Genomic DNA, 27,410 nt, shown 5'->3' on the forward strand with positions numbered 1-27,410 from the left:
AGATTTCATCGTGCCAAAATCAGTGCCAGTCCTCTAACTGCAGGAGAGATGAAGAGATCAATCAGTTCCAGCAAAGGGTGCATGCTGATGGTTGTGAGAGAAAAAGATGAAAAGACATCTGAAGCTTTCCAAGGTTGTGATCCCACTCATAAAAATGAATTATATGAAATTTTTTCTAACTATAATGGGAACTTTCAGGAAGCAAGTGGGTTTCCTCCAAAGTGTGAGATCCAACATGAGATTCACTTTCAATTGGATGCTTGTTTACCCAATATTGGTATGTATAGGTTTCCATCCATTGAGATGGAGGAGATGAAGAAGCAGGTGTAGGAAATGTTGAACGAAGGGGTCATAAGGCCAAGTTATTCTCCATGTGGCTCACCCATCGTGTTGGTTCTAAAGAAGGATGGAACATGGAGGGTGTGTGTGGACTACAAATCACTCAAAAAAATAATTACAAAGAATCGACACCCTCTCCCCCGCATTGATGATTTGTTAGATCAATTGAAAAATGTTGTCTATTTCACAAAAATGGACTTGCGCAATGGCTATCATCAGGTCAAGATTGCAGAAGATGTATGGAACACTGCATTCAAGACAAAAACATGAGTTTTTCTAATGGATGGTGATGCCATTCGAACTATGCAATGCTCTGGCCACGTTCATGAGGGTGATGAATGATATCTTCATACCTTTTCTTGATGATTTTGTACTTATGTATATTGATGACATTATTGTTTTCAGTAGGACATGGGAAGATCATGTGAGTCATTTTCAAAATCTTCTTGATGTTTTGCAAAAGGAGAAATTGTATGTTAAAATGTCTAAGTGTGAATATGGTAAGACCTCCTTGGTTTAGTTAGGTCACATTGTCATAGGTGGACAATTAAAAATAGATCCTTCTAAAATTGATGTGATTGTGTTGTGCCCTACAACAACCCCCCATTTCATATCATTTATATTTACAAAATTATCATATGAAATGGGTCCCTTTAGAAGTTAATTGGTATCAATATTGCATTATTTGAAAAAGGTCCGAAAACCAAATGAAGACATTATATAAAACCTTTTGAAAAACCCATTTTGATCAAATAAAACAATCTTTTATCATTGCGATAAAGCGATCGCAAGATCGCATATCGCAATGAAATAGAAAACACAAATAAGTGACATATGGGTTCCCGCCGATGTGATATCGCTATCGGCTATCGGCGATACTCTATACACAGTCTTAAAGCACCCCAGGCCTTTCACCCCGATGCGATGGGATATCGCAATCGACAATTGGAAATATCCTATGCACAATAATAAGGTGCCCAGGTCATACCCCCGATGCGATGCGATATCACAATCGGCAATCGGCGATACACTATCTATGCACATTGTTATGCCCATTCACCCCGATGCGATGCGATTTCGCTATCGGTGATCGGTGATATGCTATCCATATGTTTATATAATACCAATTCTCCCGATGCGATGCGATATCGCTATCGGCAATCAGGGTTTCAAAATTGTTAACATAAGGATTTAAGTGTTCCCGATGCCCGATTATGATATAGCGCGGATTTCAAAAAGCTGTTAAATGGAGGGATATTATGATCAAATCATATTTAAAGCTTAATTTTCTAAGCAATGATGCACCTGCGCCCAACCGCCAAAACATCCATAGCATGCTTAAACGGGTCATTCGGCCGAATAATGGTATAATGGGCATTTAAGGGGTGGCAGGTTTTAAACGGCCATTTAATGTAATTGTAAGATCTTCCCATGGATTGTATCCGCGGCCACTTTTAAGAGTTAATCTCTCAGCACGCTTTAATCAATATATCTTTCCCATATTGGATTTTCATTGGCATATATCTGTGTTACATTTATTTTTGCCTCTGTGCAGAATTCATCCAAAGGAGAAAGCTCAAGCAAAATGGGGAAGAAATCCAAGAAGACCACAGGCGCTTCCGCTACACCAGCTGCAGGACAAGCTGTCGTGGACAAAAAGAAGGGATTGATATCTGATACTACATGTTTGGGTCTCGTGAGAGTTACTTTGCAAGGTACCTACAACCTGATTGAAGCCGAAGAACCAGCAGTGACAACATGAGAAGCTGCTATGGATTTAACTCGGAAGTCTGAGGGTACTCTCAAGGACTTAGCTGACTCCTTCCTTCACCGGATAGCAGCTAGGGAGAAAATTCTCCCATACACAGACGTAGTGCGGTGGGCGATTGAAGAAATTCCAATCCTGGATAGAACCTTCAGCACCAGAGACGGGAGAATTTTTGGGTCATTCAGGGCGGATGATCTAAGGCAAATGTATCATTTGCCCGAGCCAGAGAAGATATATAATAAGGCGTTCCTGGAGAAATTCGCAAACGAAAATGAAGTTGAATCCGAACCCATCCGGGATTGGAGACAAAATCCGACAAAGCACAAACATGAGTCGTCTAGTAAGTACTCAGTTGATTCCCTGGCTTCTCCTTATTGCTATGCTGGAATAATGATGTGTAGATTATGGGGATTGCATGACTCTGCTAATTTTACCATAGAAATGGTTCCCCTAATGGAAGCAGCATGCAACAGTGTAATTATGGATTGGGCCACTATCCTCTCAGACAAATTAGCAATAGCTGTTCTTGAGTTTAGAAGCAAGACCCGTATTTCTGAAAGGGTAATTCCCCCATTCTACTACAATGCCTATATTCTAGATACCCTGTGCTTTAACTCTGAATTCCCCATACTCGGCTGGAGGTGGACTGCACAAGACCCCACGCCTATTCATATATATCATCAGAAATTGTTGAAATCTTCTGATAAACATCATCTATACCAAGTCTGTAATGGCTTTATGTTGCTTATTTATTATTCCATTTTCGATAAACCTACTCTCAAGATTTCCTATCAAGCCGGATTTGATTTAACCGCAATAGGTAGATGGTTTGGAGAGGAGAGATTTACCTACATAAGAGTTTTCGGTAGCCAAGCCGACCCCCATGTCCTCCCTTTATACATACCTGATAAACTGCTGGCAAGGGAAATCGCTTACCAGATTATGGCTGAGAGTGTTACACAGACTCTCAAGAAGGAAAAGAAGAAGGGCTGGCCCTCTTTTCCCTTGAGGTGTGGTTTCTATACTCTGCATGATCTCAAACATGCAGAAAAGGAAGCCACAAAGATTCAATCCTTAACTCTGGCGACTCTCCCAAATAGGCAGTTTGATCCAAATAAAGTTGCCTATAATGCACTAGAACAGGCCAAATTGACAAGATTTGACCATAAAGAAGATATGTTTGACGACCTGTTCTCTTCAGCTGAGACAATAAATCAGGTTAAAGCATTCGCCAAAGCGAAATATAATGATCAAGGGTTGACTGAATTTAATAAACTTAGAGAATAGAGGTTACAAACTCTGCCTCTAGATTTACTAGCGACAACCCCAGCGACATCATCAAGCGAGCCTGGTCGGCAACAGTCAAAGGAACCTCCGGTTATAACAAATGATCATAAGAAAGAACAGGAGGAAAAGCAGAGGAGAGAACAAGAAGAAAGGCAGAGAAAAGAAAAAGAAGAAAAGCAGAAGAGAGCGCAGGAGGAAAAATAGAGAAGAGAGAAAGAGGAAAAGCAAAAGAAAGAGCATGAGGAAAGGCAAAAGAAAGAACAAGAGGAACAGCAGAAGAGAGAACAGGAAAAAGTACGGAAGGAGTCCCAAGCCGAAAAGCAAAACCAAACCACCATTGATGTCAATATAGATACTCGTATTGACCCTAAATTGCTCCAGGAATGGAAGCAATTTGATTCCATCATCAGTGGGTTGGAATGTTCAAAAGATACAGACACTTCCAAGACAACGGACACACTGGAAATCACTTCATCATAGGTTCTGAGTGGAACCAGCGACCCACCCATTTCTAAAGACGTTGAGATAATACCAAAGGACCCCTCCGACCAAATCATTCTACAGGTAGAAGATATTCCTCCCCTGGATGTTTTCTACAGCCCGAGGCATAAAGCAGTGGTGAAACAACAAAGGAAAAGAAGAATGACTAATCAACCTTCCCTTTTCCCAGAGCAAACTGTTACGGGCAATGTGGTTTGGAAGGAGGAATTTGACCCCTCCGATGACCTAACAAAACTGTCGCAGTATGCGGGAGCCTATTCGGCAGCGACAATTGATAAGGCATCGGAGGTAAGTCTTCTACTGAAAACCAAGGATCAAGAGATTGTCTCATTACAGGCAGAGTTAGCTGAGACAAAGCAGAAGGAAGAGCAGGCAGAGCAGCAATTGTTGACACAACAGCAAGTGAACAGTCAACTAACTCAACAATTGCAGGCAGAAAAGCAAAGGATTGACCAAAGCGCGATCCAGAAACAAAAAGAATTAGCAGAGGCATTGGCACAATTGAAGGCAGCGAACGAGCAAATGGTGAAGACAAAAGATGAGAAAATCGCTCAATTATCATCACAGCTCGAGAAAATAAAGGGCGTTCCACAAGTGGCTGAATTTAGAGCAGAAGCATTACAAGTAAACACTGCATTAATATCCCAAATTAAGCTTCTGTGTCAACAAATCGCCCAAGCAGAGCCACTTTGTGAATTAACGACATCCATTAATAAGCAGGTAGAGAAGGCCAGAACTGAACTGGATCAAGCCGAAGAAACCATAGCTGCATTTCTTGACTGGCAAGATTCTGATCAAGGACAAGCGGTGAATTTGCCCAGGATCCTAGAGACACATAAAGATATACTCTTTACGGATTGGTAGTCCCAGTTAATGAAAGCAGAGAGGGCAGCTTCAAGATGTAAATCAACTTCCAGCAATCTAGTTGAACTGGTTAATAACACCCTCTATTTATCAAACATGATCTCCCAATGCACACCAGGAAAGTTGACAACAACGAACACATTGGAGCAATCATGTTATCCTGATTTAGAGGAAAAGGGGAGATTAATCGCTGGGATTAACAATTTAACCTCGGACACATATTGGTTCTTCCTGGTAAAGCCACATACACAAAGAGCCGCCCTTAAGTGCCTAACAGATGCAATCGGGTATATGATTCCCGATATTCAGGATGCCACCTATGCCGCCCAGCTCAGTTCGCGCCTCAACAAACCTCCTGAAGTAGAGCCAATGCTTGCGATAAGTCAGCTCAGATTTAAAGGCAAGCAGCCTACTTGATGAATCATGTTGCCGAGTGCCAGATCGCTGAGAAAAATAGGATCAAAATTTATTGATACCAATTTAGTAGGATTTCAGTTTATTAGATATTTAGATTAATTTAGTATTTATAGACCCTTTCATTATTTTGGAAAGGGTCGTAAAGTTTTGTACCAGACTTAAAGACTGAAGTTTGCACTATTGTGCTTCAGTCAATATTCTTTTATGAAACTGGACCAGTTGTTCTTAATTCAACAAGGAAGTTTTTTTACGCAATTGCGCACTATTGTCTTTGTTGAGAATGTTTCTGCGTTGAAGGAAGAATTACAAGTAGCGATTGATATTAGGAGTGTCAAGCAGCTCATATGGTATTTCTATCTATGTCTGAATTCATTTCTTTCATATGAATTGTTATGTGATTATTCTTGCTATTATTGATTATATGCATGCGCTGTAACAGCAGATCTATATTCATTCCACTATTGGATGTTTTATGATGTGCCTTTCTTTTTAACCATGTATATGTCAATGATATAAATGATAAGTGTGGTAATATCGCTTTAATCGCTTTGCTTAACTATTTAAGCATAGTAATCATGAATGAAATAATGTCCATGTCTGTTAAATGGAGTCATCTATATGCCTGTTTATAGACACGGATCATCAAGCACTGCACTTTAAAGTTCAATAAGTTCCCGGGATAGGTCATAGTTATTGTATTCTTGTTAATAGTTTTAGTTATTCGCTCACCGCTAGTTTAGTTTATAAATCATCCATTGATCCCGTTTATCCACTTTTGGGAAACTGGTCCCATTATCCCCAGTTGGAGCCACTATTCCAAACGGAAAAGGAGTTGTACTAAGGTTCGGACCGGGTGGTTATCCCCAATGTTGTTGCAGCGATTTTTGAGGCATCAACAGATTGTAAAGTGGCATTAACCCACCAAGGTTATAGACATTCAAAGATTTTAGGGTGCAATGCAATATTGGAGAAGATTCATTGCCAAGTTCTCCATTGTTGCATCCCCCTTACATGCATTCATAAGTGTGAATAAAACCTTTCAGTGGGGAGGAAAGAAACATAAATCCTTTGATACATTGAAAGAGAAGATTAATACTGCACCGTTTTTTGCCTTACCTGATGTCCAATAGCCCTTTTAGATCGAGATCGATTTCAGTGGATATGCCATGGGAGCAGTGTTGATACAACCAATTAAACCTGTATCTTACGATTCAGAGACATTTTCCCAAGTTGTTGTGAGCTATCCCACATAAAACAAGGAGTTGTATGCCTTGGTTCAGAGCATGAAGAAGTGGAAACACTATTTGATTGGAAAGGAGACCATCAGTCACATAGATCACCATCCCTTGTACTACATCCAGTCACAAACCAAGCTTCAACAAGCACATCTTTTCAGATGGATGGGATTCCTCTAGCAGTTTCACTTGGTAATAAAATACAAGAGTGGCACCAACAACAAAGTGGCAGATATTCTTTCTCACCCTCCTATTTCTGCATCTATAGCTTTTGAAAATGATTCTTTATCTTTTGAAATTTATGTTGAACAATATGTTGATCATGAATATTTTAAGGAGATTCATGCAATGTTGACTTGTGGATCACCGATGGCCAATTACAATTTACATGGAATGTTATTATACCACCTTCGCAAACTTTGTATCCCCACCAATGATAGAATACATGTAATCAAAGAGACACATACCTCTCTTGTGTCATGTCATTTTGGTGTAGGAAAAAATTTGTGTCATTTGCAGAGGTTGTGTTATTGACCTCACATGAAATATATTGTGATTTGATATGTAAATGGATGTGTGTTTTGTTTAATTAGCAAGCCCACTAATAGAAAATTGGGGCTCCAAACACCACTCCTTATTCCAAATCATCCATATGAAAGTGTGTAAATGGATTTTGTAGACAATTTTCCTTTGTCTATGAGAGGTTATTACTATTTGTATGTAGTTTTGGATAGATTTAGAAAAATGTGTCTTAATGCCTTGTAAAAAGTAGTTCATTGTAGATCAGATTGCTGATCTCTTTTTCCAATTTGTATGGGTCCACTTTGGGCTACCCACATCCATTGTCTCTTATCAAGACTCTCACTTTTTTGGAGAGTTTTGGATGAGTGCGTGGAGAATGATGGACACGAGGAGCACAACATTTCATTCGTAGGTTGAAGGACAAATAGAGGTTGTCAACCGCACAATGATACACTTTCTATGAGGATATTGTGGCAAACATCCCAAGTTGCAGGACAAGTAGCTTCCTTATGTATGCCATGCATATAACCGAGAAATGCATTCATCCACTCAGAGCTTATCATTCAATACATCCTTTGGGTATTTTCCAAAGGATCCCTTAGACATGGTGTCTAGGAGAGATGGATATTCCATTGGGCAAGATGATAGGGACAAAGCACAGAAGTTCATTCAATGGATTCATATAATTCACCAGGATGTATAGAGCAGTTGGAGAAAATTCAAACTCAATACAAACCTTGACATGACAAGCACCGAGTCGACCACCAATTCCAGGTTGGAGACAAAGTGTGGCTCCAAATTAGTAGCGACATAAGGAAAGAGAAGGAAAGAAGTTGAGACCAATCCGATATGGCCCATTCACCATTTTAGAGAAGTGTAACAACCCCAAAATTAAAATATATAATTAATTAGATCAATCATGTGATTAATAGTCAACACATAAATATTCCACTAATTAACATGTAATTTCCAAAAACACGAGAAGAGACAACTTACCTGTGGCAATAATATTCCTTACTTATGATTTCAGAGTTGAACATTATTTGAATCCTGCTAACTGGAAAAAAATTTATCTTCTCTTCATTATTTATTATTTATTTACTATTATTATCTTTTCTTTAATTTTTACAATTTATTTACCATTATTATCTTCTATTTATTGTTTATCATTTATTATATTATTTTACTTATTATTATTAGTAGGGGACATTACAAGAAGATTGGAGACAACTATTTTTCGTTTTGATTTTCTAGCATACATGAATATGTACTGCGTGGTGAACATTGAAAACTTGAAGCTTTATGAACCTTCATTGAACATGAACACTGAAGAGGTTGGATAGGTTCTTACATTCGATGGTTTTTCACTTGAATAATTGGACAAGCTACCTAAGGATATCATTCTTGATAGGAAGACTAGGAATTCAATATGGGGAGCCATGGAGTACCTTTATATTGGTTTCAAGTGAATGCATTCAAGTAAGGCCCGATGGATTGAAAAGGAGAAAGTGAGGGAGAGATTCCCTCACTTTCCAGTTGATAGATAAAGCTTTTGGTAGCCCAAAAGCTCATTAGTGGGGAGGAATTATCCAGCTGGCTCCAAAAATAGAAGTGGCCTTGAAAATGCTCAGAACTCAAAGTGATCAGATTGAATTGAAACCAATACCATATTGTAGTGCTCATCACGCTAATTCCAATAGTGGGAACGAGTCTAAAGTTCGAGTTTGTATAATCAATATATATCCGGTCAAAGTTATGGTCAAACTAGGTTATGTGTTAGTCACTAACGAGGAAATTTTTTGGTAAAGGGACGACACACAAAATTGGACGGTTGGAAAGGGAAAATTTGTCGTATCTTTAATTTTCCTAGTGACCCTCAAAATCCTACACCAAAATTTAAACTAATATGTTATAAATAAATAATATATGTTAAACTAATATATATGTATATATATATATATATATATATATATATATATATATATATATTAGTTTAACATATATATCAAAGTTGAAATATAGTTTGCATTTCAACGTTAAACAAAGATAACGCATCTACGATTGATGGATAGATGAACCAAGGTGAGTTGACTTCGTTTGACAACAACGAGAGTTGACGCAGTCAGTAGGCCAGGCATGTGCAGGCGGCATGCGTGCTTACCGGTGTCGGGTGTGCTAATCTAATTCTCTAAATGTTAGACCAACTTTAAAAACAAACCTTATGTGCATCGTGCCTATTGGCCTCCAAGAGATCTAGTTACCGGTTCATTATGAAACTGGTACCTATATGCTTACATATTTGAAACATAATACTACTACCCACATCTCTGATCATATCCATGAATGGAGATGTTGGTGTCACCTTATCAAGTTTGATATACCTGATGAGTTGGTAATTAAATGGTTTACCAAATAATTTTTCAACAAAATTTCTAAAGACATAGCTATGAGAGGTTGTGTAACTGAAGATCAAGCCATTAATGGATTTGGTATATATATATATATAGATATATATATGTGTGTGTGTGTGTGTGTGTGTGTATTTGGGGTGGCGGGTTCCCAACCCTGCCACCCTCCAACGACCCAACGACAATATAATCAAAATAAATAACATTTATGGGTCAAGGCGATAGGTACTGCGGACCCTACCCAACTGTGTCTCGACTACCAAATAGGGAGTTGGTAGGGGTTGAACCCACCCAGCCCATATGGGTCAACCTACCAACGGCCAGCCCCAAATAATACACCACCAACTGTAAATCATAACCGCTGGGTGATAGGACTTAATCACCAGGAAACACACAATAAGGGTGCGCCAAAAACATAATGCGACAGAGGTTTAGTGGGGGATTTCAGGGTTGCACCCTAGGACCTCCCCAACTGTAATACTAAACTTGGATACCACCACCATTGAACCAATGACTCAATGTCACAATAAGGGTGCGCCAAAAACATAATGCAACAGAGGTTTAGTGGGGGATTCCGGGGTTGCACCCTAGGACCTCCCCAACTGTAATACTAAACTTGGATACCACCACCATTGAACCAATGACTCAATGTTGGTACCTTCACCCACAAAATAATATAAAAAAACCTGAACATTTCCTCATTCAAATGGAGGCATGGCTGAATCAAGCAGTAGCCAGGTCATTTTCTAGGTGGAACCAGGAGTGTCTGGGCTAGAATCGCACCCAAGTGGGCACGAAAATCAAGAAATATTTTGAAGGAATCTTAGGAGAATATTTTTAGAGGGTATCTTGAGGGAATCTAAAGATTCCTTGGAGCTCCAGAGGTTATTTTCTTAGAATATGGTCAAGTTTATAGTCATTTGACACGATTTCATGCCACGAATCCAATGGTGATGTCTATTTTTACATCAAATCTTTGGAATTTTTGTCCATGACAGAAATTGGAGGTATAAGGGTCATTTATGTAAAGTTGGTTGCAATTCATTTTTTCATACATTTAATTAAAGAGGCCTCCCCACTTTGAGCAGGGCCTGAAGACATAATCCATACTGGGTGAACTCCGTAATGAAATTGTTTTGTTCCTTTCATCTCATGATTGCTTTATGATTTTCACTTCTTTTCCATGTGTTTCAGTTACTTAGTTAACATGCTCTTTTATATGAAATTATGTATGCATCCTTGAAGTTAAAATATCTGGATGACTCCATAATATTCTTCGCATGATCACCTTACTGAGAAAGTGGACATTTATAGCCTTGGAGTAGTTGCTCTTAAAGTTGTTAGCAATAAAACTCTTCAAGGCAAGAGCTTGCAAAATGACATGGGAAATGTCGAAGTTTGTGTAGCTTTACCTTCCTTGGAAACTTCCCTTGCAAAAGTATTTCCTTGTTCCAAATCACTCGATATTCTTTTCCTTTTCATTCTAAATATAGTACCTCCAATATAAAATTAAGAAAACACAAAAACGTATGTCCATATTATAAATTGAATACAATATTGGTAGAAACCCTGCAACATAGACTCACAAATTATCGTTAATAAATATACCTAGGTTTGAAAGAGACCAACCATTATCCATTGATCATCATTAAGGCTAGGCCAAAAGTGGTGTAGCTCAGTAACAGTAGTCTTGTCTAGTTTCAACAACATATTTGCTTTCTCCTTGTTAACAGAAAGGGCACTAAGGATCAATATAACATGAGAAAATGCCATTTATGATGACATTTTCTTTAACGAGTCATCATATATGTTGATAAGAACCATCTGTGGTTTTGTAGCAACTAGAATAAGGTCACCAAATTTGTCAATTTTTAATAAATGGTCACTGAAGCTCATTGTTTTTTATTACAATGTTAGGAAAGTTGAGCAAGTGAACCTCCAATGCATCAAACATCCCCTTACTAGTTTTAATTACCTATTTTGGTTGCTACTCAATATGTAGTGAATGTCCTAATGCAACTACTTATTTAGTTATCTTCAATTTAGATAGTAGACCAAGAGGTTTCTATCCCGCCCACACGTTGTTATGGATAACCTTTAAAAATAGTTTCCTTGTCCTCAAGTTGAATATGAAAAGTTCTCCATTGAAAGGCTTCATTATAATATTTCCTTCAAAAAAATTATGGATTGTGATGCTATACACATTTGTATCATCCACAAACCATATAATTTGCTTGTTGAAAATATATCCATAATTTTGAGATGACAAAATATGGTTTTGTTGGCTATGAAGAATAAAGTTGCAAGGCCTTTCTTATACATTCCCTTAACACATATAAGGAAGGGTTTGACTTCATTATTTTATTCATAGCTTGAGAAAGAAGAGGTTTTGAATGTGAAAGTCATTCCCAAGTATAGAATGTAAATTGTAAGCAAGATCGATTGTAATCATAAAACCAATGGATGATGGTAGATTGACGTATAGTCTAAGAGCTTAGTTCTTATATAACTTTAAATTTGATGAGAACCATATTATCCCCACTGGACTTATAACTCGACCCAATATTTATTAATTTCCTTATGATCAAAAACATTTTTAGACTTTTCCATAAGGTTGGGCTTCCACATTGGCCATTTATATGTTGAAAAAATAAGAATATTAGTGCAAGAGTTTTTCATCTTGTATCTTCTAAATCTAAATTTCCAAAGCATCCAAAGCCAAATCTAATGCCTAGAAGCTTTACATCACAACCATTTTGTGTACTTTTTGCCACAGATGAGCCATAAATATTTGTACCAATAATATCTTTAGTGTTGGATTTTTTTTCCAAGCATGAAAAATCCAATCAAGTCCAATTACACTTGAAAGCCACATAAACATTGGCACATTTGATGTTAGGAGACCACCAAAGTGTAAATCGTTGATTGAAAATTCAATTTATTTGATATTTGTGTATTTATAAGCATTTTGTACTTCATGGAAGACTCAAACCTATTTTTTCCCAGAAGATACCTTCCAATGTTGGGAATTAAGTTCCTTTTAATATAGTATTCTCTAAAATTCCATCGACTCCTCCAAAAGCTTGAATAACTTTTGTTTGATAATTATTCAGATTCCACAACTTTCCATCATGTCGTTGATGATTCCACTAAAATGGATTTTGTTTCAAAACTTGATATTGCTTGAAATGCATTTGTACACTCCACCCTTTGTCATAAGCCAATGTGAATTTTATTCTTCTTCTTCTTCTTTTGTAATAGAGTATAATGTGAGGAATGCCTCTGTCCCATGAATCCTCAATATCCTCAAGAGTCAAACATCTATTTTTTATCTGCGAATCCTTCCTCATTAAACCATATTCAACCAAATTACATTGAGAGTCTACAGATTCACTCTCCCAGGGTTGTATGTATCAATACATATTTGAAATAAGTTTATCTTCTTCATGGATTATGTTAGCACTTGAAATTTCACCTCAGGCTGAGAAAGGTAAACCTCAAGGCAACATCAAACCATTTAGCCTCGTAGCTAGCCCTACGGGCCAGGAGAAGGCTCTCTCCGGTCTATCTCGGTAAAATCTTCAATAGATGAGATGACCAATAGGGTAACACTGATTTTAGGCTAGTAAACTGATCAAAAGGGTTGACTTGGGGTTTTTTGGGTTTTTGGTGGCAAATTGAGGAGAGGGTAATTTTGGGTGCGGGGATTGGACACAGTTTCTGCAGGGGGTTCCTTGGGGTGAGGTAGGAGACAACGTTGATGCCTTTAACTGAGGTGGATGGTCAAGAAAGAAAGATGAAGAGCTAAAGAGAGCAAACAATAACTTTGAATTCTCTTTAGACAGAAGAAAACATTGAAATTAAACAAACTTAAAAGCAGAGCATGGCAAGCATGAATTCTTACATTAACACTTCATTTGTTTAATGTGCAGAAGTAAAAGAAAGGAAATGAATCACATAACAAGCTTACAAGAACATTTAGAAACACACCATCAACACATGAGTCCACAAGAATCCCAAAGAGGACTGCAAAACCCTGGTCTTCCTTAGCCAAAAATTGCAGAGATACAGTGAATAATACAATGATAGCTTCTCCCTCAAGAGTCCAACCTTCCAACCTCTGAAAATGATTAAGAAAATACATAATATAGGCAATTCAACCTCTTCCCTTGCCTCTAGGGGTCGAGCTCATCCTTCTAGGAGTTGTTTCAACCAATTCTAAACTGAGCACTAAAATCTAGGCAGTCAAAACAACTTGCCTCTATAAACTAGGAAACCAATTCATTCATTTAATTTTCACCCTTTTCATGAATGAATCTTCTAGAAGAGGTACATAAGAGTAAAAGTGTGATAAAAGTACAATAATTACATCAAAGAGCCCAATAATCCACCCCAAAAAGTCAAATAGGGTCAAACTGCGTTTTTCTGAGCTGTACAGTGAAATTTGGAGAAGTTTGCCTGACGGGTCGCGCGCCTCTGCCTGATGGGTCGCGCGCCTTTGGGACCACTTTTGGGGCACTTCCCGGTGTCAGAATCAGGTGCAGGATAGCTCGTTGGAAAGGTACATGAGTCTAATTTCGAACCCAACTAGAATTTTTCAATTTGGAGTTAATTTTCCCTGCAAAAAATTAAATCTCCCAAGACTGCTTTCTGCAACTCAAAAATGTGGCAGAAAGTCATTTTTTGCTAGTTTTTTTACTTTCTGGAGGCCCAAAACTTCACCAAATATCAGTCCATCCATGAGCATGTGTAACTTTGCATGAAAAATCTGGAAATGCTGAGTTTTTTTCAAATGGAGTTTCCATGATGAAGGGTCGCGCGGGGGGTGAGACCCGTTAATGGGAAAAACCTGCAAATTGCACAAAAAATTCACAAATGACAAAATTTTCTCCAAATTTCTTGAAATTTGGGCTGGGAGTCCCCAATCAAGTACCATGCTCAGTAAAAGAGGCTTTGGCCAAAATTTGGAGTGGATTGGGCGTTTTCCTTCGTTTTTGTGCTTTGGCCAACCGTCCTCGGAGCACCTTCGTTCTCGCCAGTATTTTTGACATTTCTTTAAAACCATGACACCTGTACAAAAAGTGAAGGAGGTTTTTCTTCTTTGGCATGTTTTAGACCAAAACCTCTCTCATTTTTGCAAAATTCATCTTTGATTGCTCTGAAACATCATTTGAGTGAAACTTGTCCCGATGTGAGAAACAAGGAATTTTGTCGAAATGGAGCGAAATGAAGGGGATAAGAGGCTTCTAAATTCTTGGGGAAATTTTTGGAAGTGGGGAGGGATGTTAGGAAGCAGGGGAAAGTGGAATCCCAGAGATTGAGTGAGGGGAAGGGGTCCAAAAGGGCAAAACACGGACCCAACCTAGAAAATTGCCAGGTTGTAGCTAGAAACTAGGGTTTGTGCGAAAATGAAGAATTTGGGGGATCTCAGTGATGGGAAGTGTTTGATAAGGTACTTTAAGGATAGGGGAAGGTGTATGAACATCTGGATACAAGTTTTGCCGATGACTTGACCGTCCAAGAGAAATTGGCTTTCAAAACCCTAGGAGAGGGAAATGACCTTGCCTAGGCACAACTGAAGCATGAATAAGCTATAGAATGACCCTATGGAAATTGACATGATGATGAAAACCCTCTGAATGATGATAGTCTCAGCTAAATGGTGACATGAATTGGCATTTTGACAACTTTAAGCCCAAAATCACAATGGAGACTTTTACTTGCAAATGAAGACCTTTAAAAATACAATCATGATCTTCTTGAACTGTAGCAAGCAATAATTTTTCATGATGGAGGGCCTACCTTGCAAAATTTGGCAATTTGTGGCTCCTTGGTCAATTTTCAGGCGGTTTTACAAAGAGGGCGCTGACGGGTCGCGCCTGTTATAATTTTGCACTGGCGGAGGGTGCCTGACGGGTCGCGTGCCTCTGACGGGTCACGCGCCTCTGACGGGTCGCGCGCCTGGTCTGACGGGTCACGCGCCTGTCAAGCTCACGAATTTCACTCAAACTGTCTTGCAATCAGTTTCTCTATCACTTGGATGCATAATGAGGTTTGATAGAGGGAGATTAGGGCTTTTATAGCCTTGTTTGAATTAATTTCATGTCACAACCCACATGGTTTCGTTTTATCCTGAAATTGACTGATTTGATGCTTTTCTTTGATAATTTTTGCAGGGATATCATCTGAGGGATCTTGGCAAGGGAGCCAGGGTTACATGCTGTCCTTGGAAGCTTTTTGAAATTTCAACACTTTTTACAAAAATTTGAAAATTGACCTTGGCTTTAAAAACATGGTTTTTAAATCTAAGGTGAAAATTAACTGTACAAGATAGAAATTTGCAAAGAAACACCTTTAAAATCATCCCTCTGGCTTGCTGAGCACTTATTGACCTTCAGAGACATGACCTTGTAAACAAACTTGACCAAAACCCTAGACCTAGGAATTTGACCTCAAGACAAGATAAGACAAGCCTGAAAGAGATTAAGGACTGAAATGACTTTGATCCAGCAATGCCAAGAGGGGGACAAAGACACCAACTCCTCCATCAGGGTTATGGCATGCCTAATGGGAATGCAAAAATTGACACTGATGAGACACCTACTTATGCAAATGCAAAGAGCTTTGATCGCTGATGGAGGGCTACAAGACCGACTCTAACATTGGCTCCAATGGGGATGGTAGCTCCTTGGAGGTGCCAAGAACCTTAGACCTCTGGGAGAGCAGATCAGTGCCTTATCATCATTGGGAAATGGAGTCAAAAACTCAAGCTGAAATGCATGACTGAAAATTGATGACTTGACAACACAAATTGACTCTCACTCAACTAAAAACTAACTCGATACTGAAACACAACCGACAAACTGAAAATGATGCTCAAAGGGGAGCTTATTCATCACAACCTACTCTAATAGTTTCATACATCACCTGATCAAGTGAAATGAAACAACCAATGTAACCAAGCAAGTATCCGATCTGCTGTTCGTGTTCTCCACAAGTTCTTGCTTATGACCAACAAGAGAGAACTAATAAAATGCAACTCCCATGACGACTTAGAAACAGATCCGTAGAATGATATGAATTCTCTATCCACCTCCAAAAACACTGCATAAGGATCTTGAAATTCAAGCACACTAGAACTTAGCTCATCCAATAGATTACTTCTCTTCTCCTCATACCATGAATGAAAACTTTGATCTGAGCCTTGTGACGAGACCTCTGCTGAAAATGACAAAGAAACCGGTTGCTGGATCAAATTCATATCAGCACATGTTTCAAGCTCACATGTAATCAATGGAGAAATACTTTGACCGCAAACCTCATCCAAAACATCAGCTATTGGATCATGAAAAACTTGAAAAGACTGCTGCAATGTATCCATTGAAAATGTATGACATCCTTATAGCTATTCATCGTTTTCTTGAGAGATTTTACAAAGATTCTGCCTTATAACCTGAAATGCTTCGAAACAAAAGGGTATAGAATCTTCCTGCATCATCAAATCGGGTATTTCGGTTGCCACACCTTCATCTATAATCTGCCCTTCAATTTCATTTGGTGGCTGCAAATCTGATGCTACAGGCTGCTCAAGAATTTTGTTATCTGTCTCATCCTCAACATTAAATTATTTACTATGCAATCTACCCTTCAAAAACTGAATTGATTCAAAACAAAATGGTATAGAGTCACCTTGAATCATTAAATCATGTGTGTCCACTTCCAAGTCTTCAGCTGCAACTTGACAATCAATGGCTTTCGGGGGTTGCAAATCTGAATATGAGAAGTCTTGAACAAAATTTTCATTGCTCTCAAGATGGTCCAAATCAAGACTTGTTGACATTTGATTTCTGATTGCATGGTAGTTATCTCTGATGAACTGAAACGAATCAAAGCAAAAAGGCAAAGATCCTTCACTTACTTCAAAATTTGCTGCACTTTCCTCGTCAATGTCATAGCTGATATGCATCATTTGATCATTGTACTCGAGCTGCTGTAAGTGAACCTCTTCCTCCCACAAACTAGCTGCTGATTTGTCTGTAAGATTAGCTTCTTTTTGGAGAACATAATCATCATCATACTGATCATACTGAGGCAAATCATCGGTATAAAACATATCATCAAGCATGCAGGTCATATCAACAGTTCTTTCTTCTCCAAGATGATCTACAAAACAATCATTATCAGTGCTATGACAACTAGGATGGGAAACAAAATGTTTTGGATCAGCAACTTGTTCTTCTTCAATCAGCGAGCCATGAGCTTGAACATCATAAGCATTTCTTGTGTTGATCTTGTCCATCATCTTTTCCACGGCACTTACTAAAATGTCAAGCTTCACCTCTAGAGATGTCGATTTTTCCGGATCTATGTTTTTCATCTCTTCTTCTTTCAACCTTGCCCTTCGGATCAGCAGATGAGCCTCTACATTTACTGCACTATTTTGCATCTCGTGAAGTTTTGCAATATCCCTTTCTCTCAGCTGAAACTCCATCTCCGGATCAAAGGCACCCGGATAGTGCAAGAGAGCAGATCTAGTAGTAGGCCTTATATCAACTGGCATTGAATAATAAACTTGGTTAAATCTGGCTGAAAACTATTGTACTGTCTCCCCTGGCAATCTTTTCAGCTGGTTATACTCTTCTACGATCAAGAGAAGGTTTTGCCCGATCATCCACCTGTCGAGAAAAACTTTGACAAACTGCTGGAAATCTGAAATGCTTGCATCAGGCAAGGCTTTGAACCAACTCTTCACTTTGGCTTGCAAAGAAAGAGCAAAAAGCCTAATACTGACATCTTCTTCATCAACTTCAAAAAGATCTAGAAAATTCTCAAAATTCTGGACATGTTGCTCAGCGTTGACATTCTTACTTTCACCATCAAACATCGGCAAGTATAGATCATAGTTTTTGGGGAAAGGATGAAGAAAAGAAGGTAAAACAAGAGGTTTATACCGATCTGGAATTTTACAAGGTGTAGGGGTATGTACAGAAGGTATAGGATCAGTCTTGGTCTCTTGAGGCTCATCAATTTGAAGATGGTCATCACAAAATTCGGAAAAAACGATCTTGACCAAGCTCTAAGGCATGCAAATCTTTGGTATTCACAATCTTCAAAGGGAAAGAATCAACTGCAGGCCTGGGATCTTTTCTCAAGCATAGTATACTTTACAAAGAAGTTTTGACATTCTCGGGAAAAGAGAAGAAATAATTTATAACAAAGAACAAAATGTCTTGGATGAAATTCCAACTTGAGTACCTGATCTTGCCATATTCTCCTTTCATGTTTCTGTTGGTCGGGATCATCCTCCAGTGGAGTCTTTAGATCTGATCTCAAAACTGATTTAGAGTCGCCAAGTGAATGATTTCAGCCTTTCAAGTGTCTGATCGTTGTCCACTATCAACAATCAGATCTGAACTTGATACATGTACTGGGAGAAATTGCAGATGAAGTGTTACATTCACTAGGTCACGGAGGTCGACTGAAGCAGCGTTTATCTACTTGCGCTTATGCAAAGCAAAAGCGTTTTCGAAGGCTACCTGGCGTATCTTTAGACTCCGTCTAAGACTTATGAAATAAACACATCAGTCAGCAAAAAATTTGTTCTCCCCAGTATGGTCGCCAGTATGTTAGCGCTTGAAATTTCACCTCAAGCTGAGAAAGGTAAACCTCAAGGCAACATTAAACCATTTAGCCTCGTAGCTAGCCCTACGGGGCAAGAGAAGGCTCTCTCCGGTCTATCTCGGTAAAATCTTCAATAGATGAGATGACCAATAGGGTAACACTGATTTTAGGCTAGTAAACTGATCAAAAGGGTTGATTTAGGTTTTTTTGGGTTTTTGGTGGCAAATTGAGGAGAGGGCAATTTTGGGTGCGGGGATTGGACACAGTTTCTGCAGGGGGTTCCTTGGGGCGAGGTAGGAGACAGCGTTGATGCCTTTAACTGAGGTGGATGGTCAAGAAAGAAAGATGAAGAGATAAAGAGAGAAAACAATAACTTTGAATTCTCTTTAGACAGAAGAAAACATTGAAATTAAACAAACTTAAAAGCAGAGCATGGCAAGCATGAATTCTTACTTTAACACTTCATTTGTTTAATGTGCAGAAGTAAAAGAAAGGAAATGAATCACATAACAAGCTTACAAGAACATTGAGAAACACACCATCAACAAATGAGTCCACAAGAATCCCAAAGAGGACTGCAAAACCCTGGTCTTCCTTAGCCAAAAATTGCAGAGATACAGTGAATAATACAATGATAGCTTCTCCCTCAAGAGTCCAACGTTCCAACCTCTGAGAATGATTAAGAAAATACATAATATAGGCAAGTCAACCTCCTCCCTTGCCTCTAGGGGTCGAGCTCATCCTTCTAGGAGCTGTTTCAACCAATTCTAAACTGAGCACTAAAATCTAGGCAGTCAAAACAACTTGCCTCTATAAACTAGGAAACCAATTCATTCATTTAATTTTCACCCTTTCCATGAATGAATCTTCTAGAAGAGGTACATAAGAGTAAAATTGCGATAAAAGTACAATAATTACATCAAAGAGCCTAATAATCCACCCCAAAAAGTCAAATAGGGTCAAACTACGTTTTTCTGAGCTGTACAGTGAAATTTGGAGAAGTTTCCCTGACGGGTCGCCTGCCTCTGCCTGACGGGTCATGCGCCTTTCGGACCACTTTTGGGGCACTTCCTGGTGTCAGAATCAGGTGCAGGATAGCTCTCTGGAAAGGTCTTTGAGTATTCTTTCCAATCCAACTGGAATTTTTCAATTTGGAGTTCATTTGACTTGTCAAAAATCAAATCTCCCAAGACTGCTTTCTGCAACTCAAAAATGTGGCAGAAAGTCATTTTTTGTTAGTTTTTTGACTTTCTAGAGGCCCAAAACTTCACCAAATCTCAAGTCCATCCATGAGCATGTGTAAATTTGCATGAAAAATCTGGAAATGCTGAGTTTTTTTCAAATGGAGTTGCCATGATGAAGGGCCGCGCGGGGGGTGAGACCCGTTAATGGGAAAAACCTGCAAATTGCACAAAAAATTCACAAATGACAAAATTTTCTCCAAATTTCTTGAAATTTGGGCTGGAAGTCCCCAATCAAGTACCATGCTCATTCAAAGAGGCTTTGGCCAAAATTTGGAGTGGATCGGGCGTTTTCCTTCGTTTTTGTGCTTTGGCCAACCGTCCTCGGAGCACCTTCGTTCTCGCCGGTATTTTTGACATTTCTTTAAAACCATGACACCTGTGCAAAAAGTGAAGGAGGGTTTTCTTCTTTGGCATGTTTGAGACAAAAACCTCTCTCCATTTTGCAAAATTCATCTTTGATTGCTCTGAAACATCATTTGAGTGAAACTTGTCCCGATGTGAGAAACAAGGAATTTTGTCGAAATGGAGCGAAATGAAGGGGATAAGAGGCTTCTATATTCTTGGGGAAATTTTTGGGAGTGGGGAGGGATGTTAGGAAGCAGGGGAAAGTGGAATCTCAGAGATTGAGTGAGGGGAAGGGGTCCAAAAGGGAAAAACACAGGCCCAACCTAGAAAATTGCCAGTTTGTAGCTAGAAACTAGGGTTTGTGCGAAAATGAAGAATTTGGGGGATCTCAGTGATGGGAAGTGTTTGATAAGGTACTTTAAGGATAGGGGAAGGTGTATGAACATCTGGATACAAGTTTTGCCGATGACTTGACCGTCCAAGAGAAATTGGCTTTCAAAACCCTAGGAGAGGGAAATGACCTTGCCTAGGCACAACTGAAGCATGAATAAGCTGTAGAATGACCCTATGGAACTTGACATGATGATGAAAACCCTATGAATGATGATAGTCTCAGCTAAATGGTGACATGAATTGGCATTTTGACAACTTTAAGCCCAAAAGCACAATGGAGACTTTTACTTGCAAATGAAGACCTTTAAAAATACAATCATGATCTTCGTGAACTGTAGCAAGCAATAATTTTTCATGATGGAGGGTCTAACTTGCAAAATTTGGCAATTTGTGGCTCCTTGGTGAATTTTCAGGCGGTTTTACAAAGAGGGCGCTGACGGGTCGCGTGCCTCACCCAACGGGTCGCGCGCCTCACCCAACGGGTCGCGCGCCTCTGACGGGTCGCGCCCGTTATAATTTTGCACTGGCGGAGGGTGCCTAACGGGTCGTGCACCTCTGACGGGTCGCGCGCCTGGTCTGACGGGTCGCGCGCCTGTCAAGCTCATAAATTTCACTCAAACTGTCTTGCAATCAGTTGCTCTATCACTTGGATGCATAATGAGGCTTGATAGAGGGAGATTAGGGGTTTTATAGCCTTGTTTGAATTAATTTCATGTCACAACCCATATGGTTTCCTTTTATCCTTAAATTGACTGATTTGATGCTTTTATTTGATAATTTTTGCAGGGAGATCATCTGAGGGATCTTGGCAAGGGAGCCAGGGTTACATGCTGTCCTTGGAAGCTTTTTGAAATTTCATCACTTTTTACAAAAATTTGAAAATTGACCTTGGCTTTAAAAACAGGGTTTTTAAATCCAAGGTGAAAATTAACTATACAAGATAGAAATTTGCGAAGAAACACCTTTAAAATCATCCCTCTGGCTTGCTGAGCACTTATTGACCTTCAGAGACATGACCTTGTAAACAAACTTGACCAAAACCCTAGACCTAGGAATTTGACCTCAAGACAAGACAAGACAAGCCTGAAAGAGATTAAGGACTGAAATGACTTTGATCCAGCAATTCCAAGAGGGGGACAAAGACACCAGCTCCTCCATCAGGGTTATGGAATGCCTAATGGGAATGCAAAAATTGACATTGATGAGACACCTACTTATGCAAATGCAAAGAGTTTTGATCGCTGATGGAGGGCTACAAGACCGAATCTAACAGATTATACACTATAGGAGTTTGTAAATCCAACATCTATATGTTGACTATAACATAGCTCACTTTGTGGAATTAAAATATGGACCATTGATTCCATTCTAAGTCCTCCAATTTCCTTAGGTGTATACAATATAATAGGAGGAAACTTGCTTGGAATATTGGAGTTCAAACCAATATTGATGCAGTTGAATTTTATTTTTTCCTTCGACATGGAAATCAAGAAGCTATTGTGTATGCACTATTGCTTTACAAAAGATAGTTCATGAACCCCTTTTAGTGAAGTATTCCACTTTTTATGATTTTGGTAAATGGTGAGGATCCCAATGACACGAGGATCTTACTAACACGATTCTAAAACAAATTTAAGTGTTCATCATCAACTTGTAAGAAGACATTGAAATTAATTAATTAATGAATTATATATATATATCTATATATATATATATATATATATATATATATCTATATATATATATATATATATATATATATATATATATATATATATATATATATATATATATATATATATAGATATATATATATCTAAACCCTAATTTTAATGTTCCTTGACTCCTAAAACATAAAGATTATTGCTTTTGCATCCGATTTGTCTCCATATTTTCTCCCACAAACACACATCTAATCAATTTTGGATTATAATAAAAAAGGGAATGAATTTCAATAGTTATAAACTTTGTATGCTTATTATCAGGAGTGAAAAAGGATTTTAGTGAATTACTTAGACTTGACATATCATTTATATTTCATATGGTAGAGATCAAGTTATTGGGACATGGCTTTCATTGAACACTTCACTTGGAAAATTTCAAAATACATATACTTTAGTTACTCAGTTACTTAGTAACAATGTTAAGATGTCTTGTAATTCATTTATGCATGGTTTCCATGGGCTTCTCATGATTCACCTCGAGAGGATCATCTCTTCTCTATTGTTTTCTTATCAATTTCAGACTTTTGATGGCTCTCATACTTCTATGTGTTCAAAGTAGCGATGAAGATATTCAAATTTAATTTGAATTATCTGTTGTTTTCTTATCAATTTCATACATTTGATGGCTCTTATACTTTTCTGCATTCATAATAGAAGTGGCGAGAAGTCATTTCTACTACAAAACAATAAAAAAATCTATATAAAACTTTATTGCCCACAACAACACCCTTTCTCAGATAAAAACAAAAGAAAAATCTTGAAAGAAAGCGAGATGCTTGCCTAAGAAAATGAAGCCTTGAATAAAAAACTAGCCAAAACACATAAAAAATGCATGCTTGTTGTAGCTACCTTAAACACAAAAGAAATAAAATTCCTTGCATGTTGTAGTTGTCCATAACACACATAAAATTCTTTCTTGGTGTAAGAGCCTAAAATACAAGGAAAATTCCTTGCTTGTTGTTGCTATAATTCCAATTGAAGATATTCTTCCAATTAAATGCGTATTGTTTGCACATAAAATCACTTTTCCCAAACACTGTGAGGAATAAGTCACTTTTATAGAAAAAAGATAGGGTCTTAGGGTTTGATAAAAGTGTCATTAATGTCAAATTAGGTTTAACGCCAATTTAGTGCATTTGGGAAGGTTTTATGATTAAGTTCCTAGTCAAAACAAATTCACAAGTATTTGAAACATGGAAAACTCAGTGTGAAGCTTGTGTGAAATGGAATTTATAATTTTCAAATTGTGAAACACCATCTAAAATATTTCAATGTGTTTCTTACATGTTTGGTAAGTGTCTCAAAATTTCATGGAGTTTCAGTGGCTGAAATGGGACCCAAACACATGTTTCCTGCAACTTAGATATATAGGTAATACACATGAGCATAGAAATACATGTTATATATCCTCAATGAAGGCGTATCTTCCATAAGTCTATGAAAATATCCAAGAAGCCACTGACAAATTCCATCAAATGTGATGAAAATCACAATGTGAAACCTCATAAAATGTAGGGTGTAACACAAAAAAAATGAAATGTGACAAATGTCTATTAATTATGGAATACGAAACTTTACTTATTAGAACTAACTATGGTAGGTTTTATTAGTACCTTCTTAGATCATTTGCAACAATTTATTATATTTGCTTTCATGATAGGCAATCTATTATTTTCACAATATGGGGACATTTGTGGCATATGATATTTGATGTTCACTTGAACTACACTTTGAGGATTTGTAATTACATTTATCTATGTTAGTAGTAATGATAGCATACAATTGAAGGAAGCAACAATTTTTGTCTTATTTTGCTGACAATCTTAGGAGAGAAATATTTCATCAATATTTTTTGGATTATGATTCTTATTCATGATGGTGATTCAAACTAACTTGCAATTAATCTCATGTTTGAATATTTTTGCTAAGTCACCCATGTTTTACCTAGGCTACTTCTATGAATTCACTCGAATAAATGATTTGAAACTTGGTGCTACCTTTTGAAAAAATATTTGATGCCATGGTATAAACTCAGGTTTGAGGGATAGATGGCACTGAGTAGGTTGAGTTAAATTCATAGCTTGAATTATTTTGTATTTGACATAATATATATACATTTAAATTTCATAGTTTCACACGTTAAAATTAGAGATTGTTTTCTTTACCTAAAATTCCAGAGGAAATTCTAATTATGAACCATGTATTCTTTGATTTTTTGTCTACTTCTTGTTGTGATATTTGACCCAAAATTTTATTTCTTGTAAATGAGAACATTGTAACATTTAAATATTTTTCCTTGATGTTTCATTTTTAGTTCTCTCGTGATAATTGGGGCAGGTACAAGATATTTATAAAGGCTTTGGAAACAATGTAGCACGATAGCTAATTTAGTTGAAATATCTCTTTCTCCCCATGTAGTTTTGATCTTGGAGTAGATGACCTAGAAAATGAATACCTTATTGGAAAATTTCTTCTTTCATAGGTAAGTTGCATAACTGAGATTCTATATACCTAATGTTTAGAGTTAAAAATGACAAAACTTGATTGAAAATAATGACCTGGTTTAGAGTAACACAATATAAATGAACTCTATAGATGAAAAATAAAGTTGAGGATGTTTCAGCATGTGGTCATGAAATTAACATATAAGAGGCTAATATTTTTAAGATGGAAGATAAACTTGATCGGTTTTGCATTTTATCAAAAACTGGTTCTTCGTTTCTCTTAGCACAAGACCAACTCCACTAGAATATTGAATCTTGCGACAAGATTTGTCTTTCCCAACTTATAGAGCTTGCATTCTCTATACTTCTCTTGTTAACAGGGTATTACATGATCCCCATATTGAACCTCAATAAAACCCTTTCCATTAGTTTCAGCTATCCCAAAAACCTTGTGTCTAAGAATGCATGAAAAAGACCCTCTGGATCCTTTTTTCTCCAAGTATAAATGTTTTTGTGGAAGAGAGACAAATACAATATATTTATGTGAACCTATCTATCCTCAAGTGGTGCGATTTTGGAATTGTTTTACACAATTCTAGAATCGTGAAGGAAGTATGATTTATAGAAGGAGTTTGTAAAACTATGGAATTGACTAGTGAGAATATCAAAAATTTCCTGTGAAATATGGATAACACTGGTTCAATACCTTCATCATATATTTCTATAATCATTTGATACAATTAGTTTTAAGAGTCGAGATCTTTTACTTACACAATTTTTGCAAAATTCCTTAGTTCTTGATATCTTCTATCGCTTTTGTTAAGAGTTTGTGATATTTGCAAATGGCTGTGAGGATTGAAATCAAGTTCTTAACAATAGGTCCTAGAGCTCTCTCCAATGGCTTCACTATCATTTCTACATCCCATGTGAGGATTCAAGCTCTAACACATTTAGGAGATTACTTAAAGCAGGTACCTTGTTTTCTTAACCCTCTAAGAGAGAAAAAGTATATTCATCATTGTGAAGTCTTTTTCTCATTGGGAGTAATATGCTAATGGATAATAGAGCTGTGGAAAAAAAAAATAAAAGGGAAAGAGATGCAGAGGCTTTATCATAGAGCTGGACCTAGGTCTAAGGTATGTGTTAGCCTTGATGATGTCAAGGCTTCCGTTATTACATGTGGGGTTTTATTTTATCAGCTTAATACTATTATCAGGGAGATTGTAGATGGTCTCTAGATTTAGTATGGGGTAAGTGATATCAAGAGAAGTAGGTCAGGTTATCATAGATTTTATTCATATAAAACTATGATTTTGAATCCCAAGTTGGTGCATAATTGGCACAAGAAAGGGGGAACAATGTTGCAGAGCTCAAGAGGGGTATTTCATCTACACAAGATAGTTGATGCCATCGAAGCTTCTATTTTTAACCAGGTTTATATCATTGGTGGGGATGGAACCATGAGGGGAGAAATCAATATATTTGAATAAGTAGAGAGGAGGAAGCTTGGGGTCTACATTTTTTGGGTTCCAAAGACCGTGGATAATTATTTGGGCATGATTGATCCTTCCTTTGGCTTAGAGACAATAGTTGAGGCTTCAAAGAATGATGTCAGTGAAGCCCATGTGGAGGCCAAGAGAGAAACCAATGGAGTGGGGGTAGTTAAGTTGATGGGACACAATGCATGCCATATTGCATTACATGCAACATTGGGTAGCAGGGATGTGGATTATTGTATTATAAATTAGTTCTCATTTTATCTCAAGGGTGACGGGGGATTTTTTGAGTTTGTGGAGAAATGATTGGAAGAGAATGGACACTTTGTTCTTGTAGTTTCAAACGGATCTGAACATGATTTGATCTCTGAGAGACTTTATAAAAAGGAGAAGAGGGATGAATCTGGTAATATCATTTGTTTAGATGTTGGGCTCTGTCTCTAGAGTGAGCTAAAATAATGGTGGGAGAAACATCACCCCAATGAGTTGTTTATAGTGAATTATATTGAACCAGCTTATATGGTCACGATTGTGCCAGCGAACAGTACAGATAATATGTATTATACTTTTCTTGCTCACTCTGTTATACAAGGGTTCATGGTTTGCTATACTGGTTTTGTGCTAGGATTAAAAAATGAAACTTATGCCTACATTCATGTGGATCATGTTTTCGCTGCTCAACACTTTGTGAATGTGAAAAATCACACATGGGAATGGATGAGTTCTGTGACTAATCAACCAAGGTTTTCCTAGATTACAAATTCCAGAAAGAAGGATTAATTTTCAAATTATTGTGGTCATT

The 27,410-nt window shown here is 37.7% G+C and overlaps 2 pseudogenes; both read left to right on the forward strand.

Annotated features, from left to right (window-relative positions):
- LOC149195809 (putative alpha,alpha-trehalose-phosphate synthase [UDP-forming] 10) overlaps positions 1-27,410 on the forward strand; it is a 135,035-nt pseudogene that overhangs the window by 19,419 nt on the left and 88,206 nt on the right.
- Positions 25,955-27,388, forward strand: LOC149195810 (ATP-dependent 6-phosphofructokinase 2 pseudogene; annotated as a pseudogene).

The sequence above is a fragment of the Pinus tabuliformis genome, chromosome 2_2 (genome assembly GCF_031772625.1).
Source record: "Pinus tabuliformis cultivar Carrire ecotype Pingquan chromosome 2_2, CPIR1, whole genome shotgun sequence".
NCBI classification, from domain to species: Eukaryota; Viridiplantae; Streptophyta; class Pinopsida; order Pinales; family Pinaceae; genus Pinus; species Pinus tabuliformis.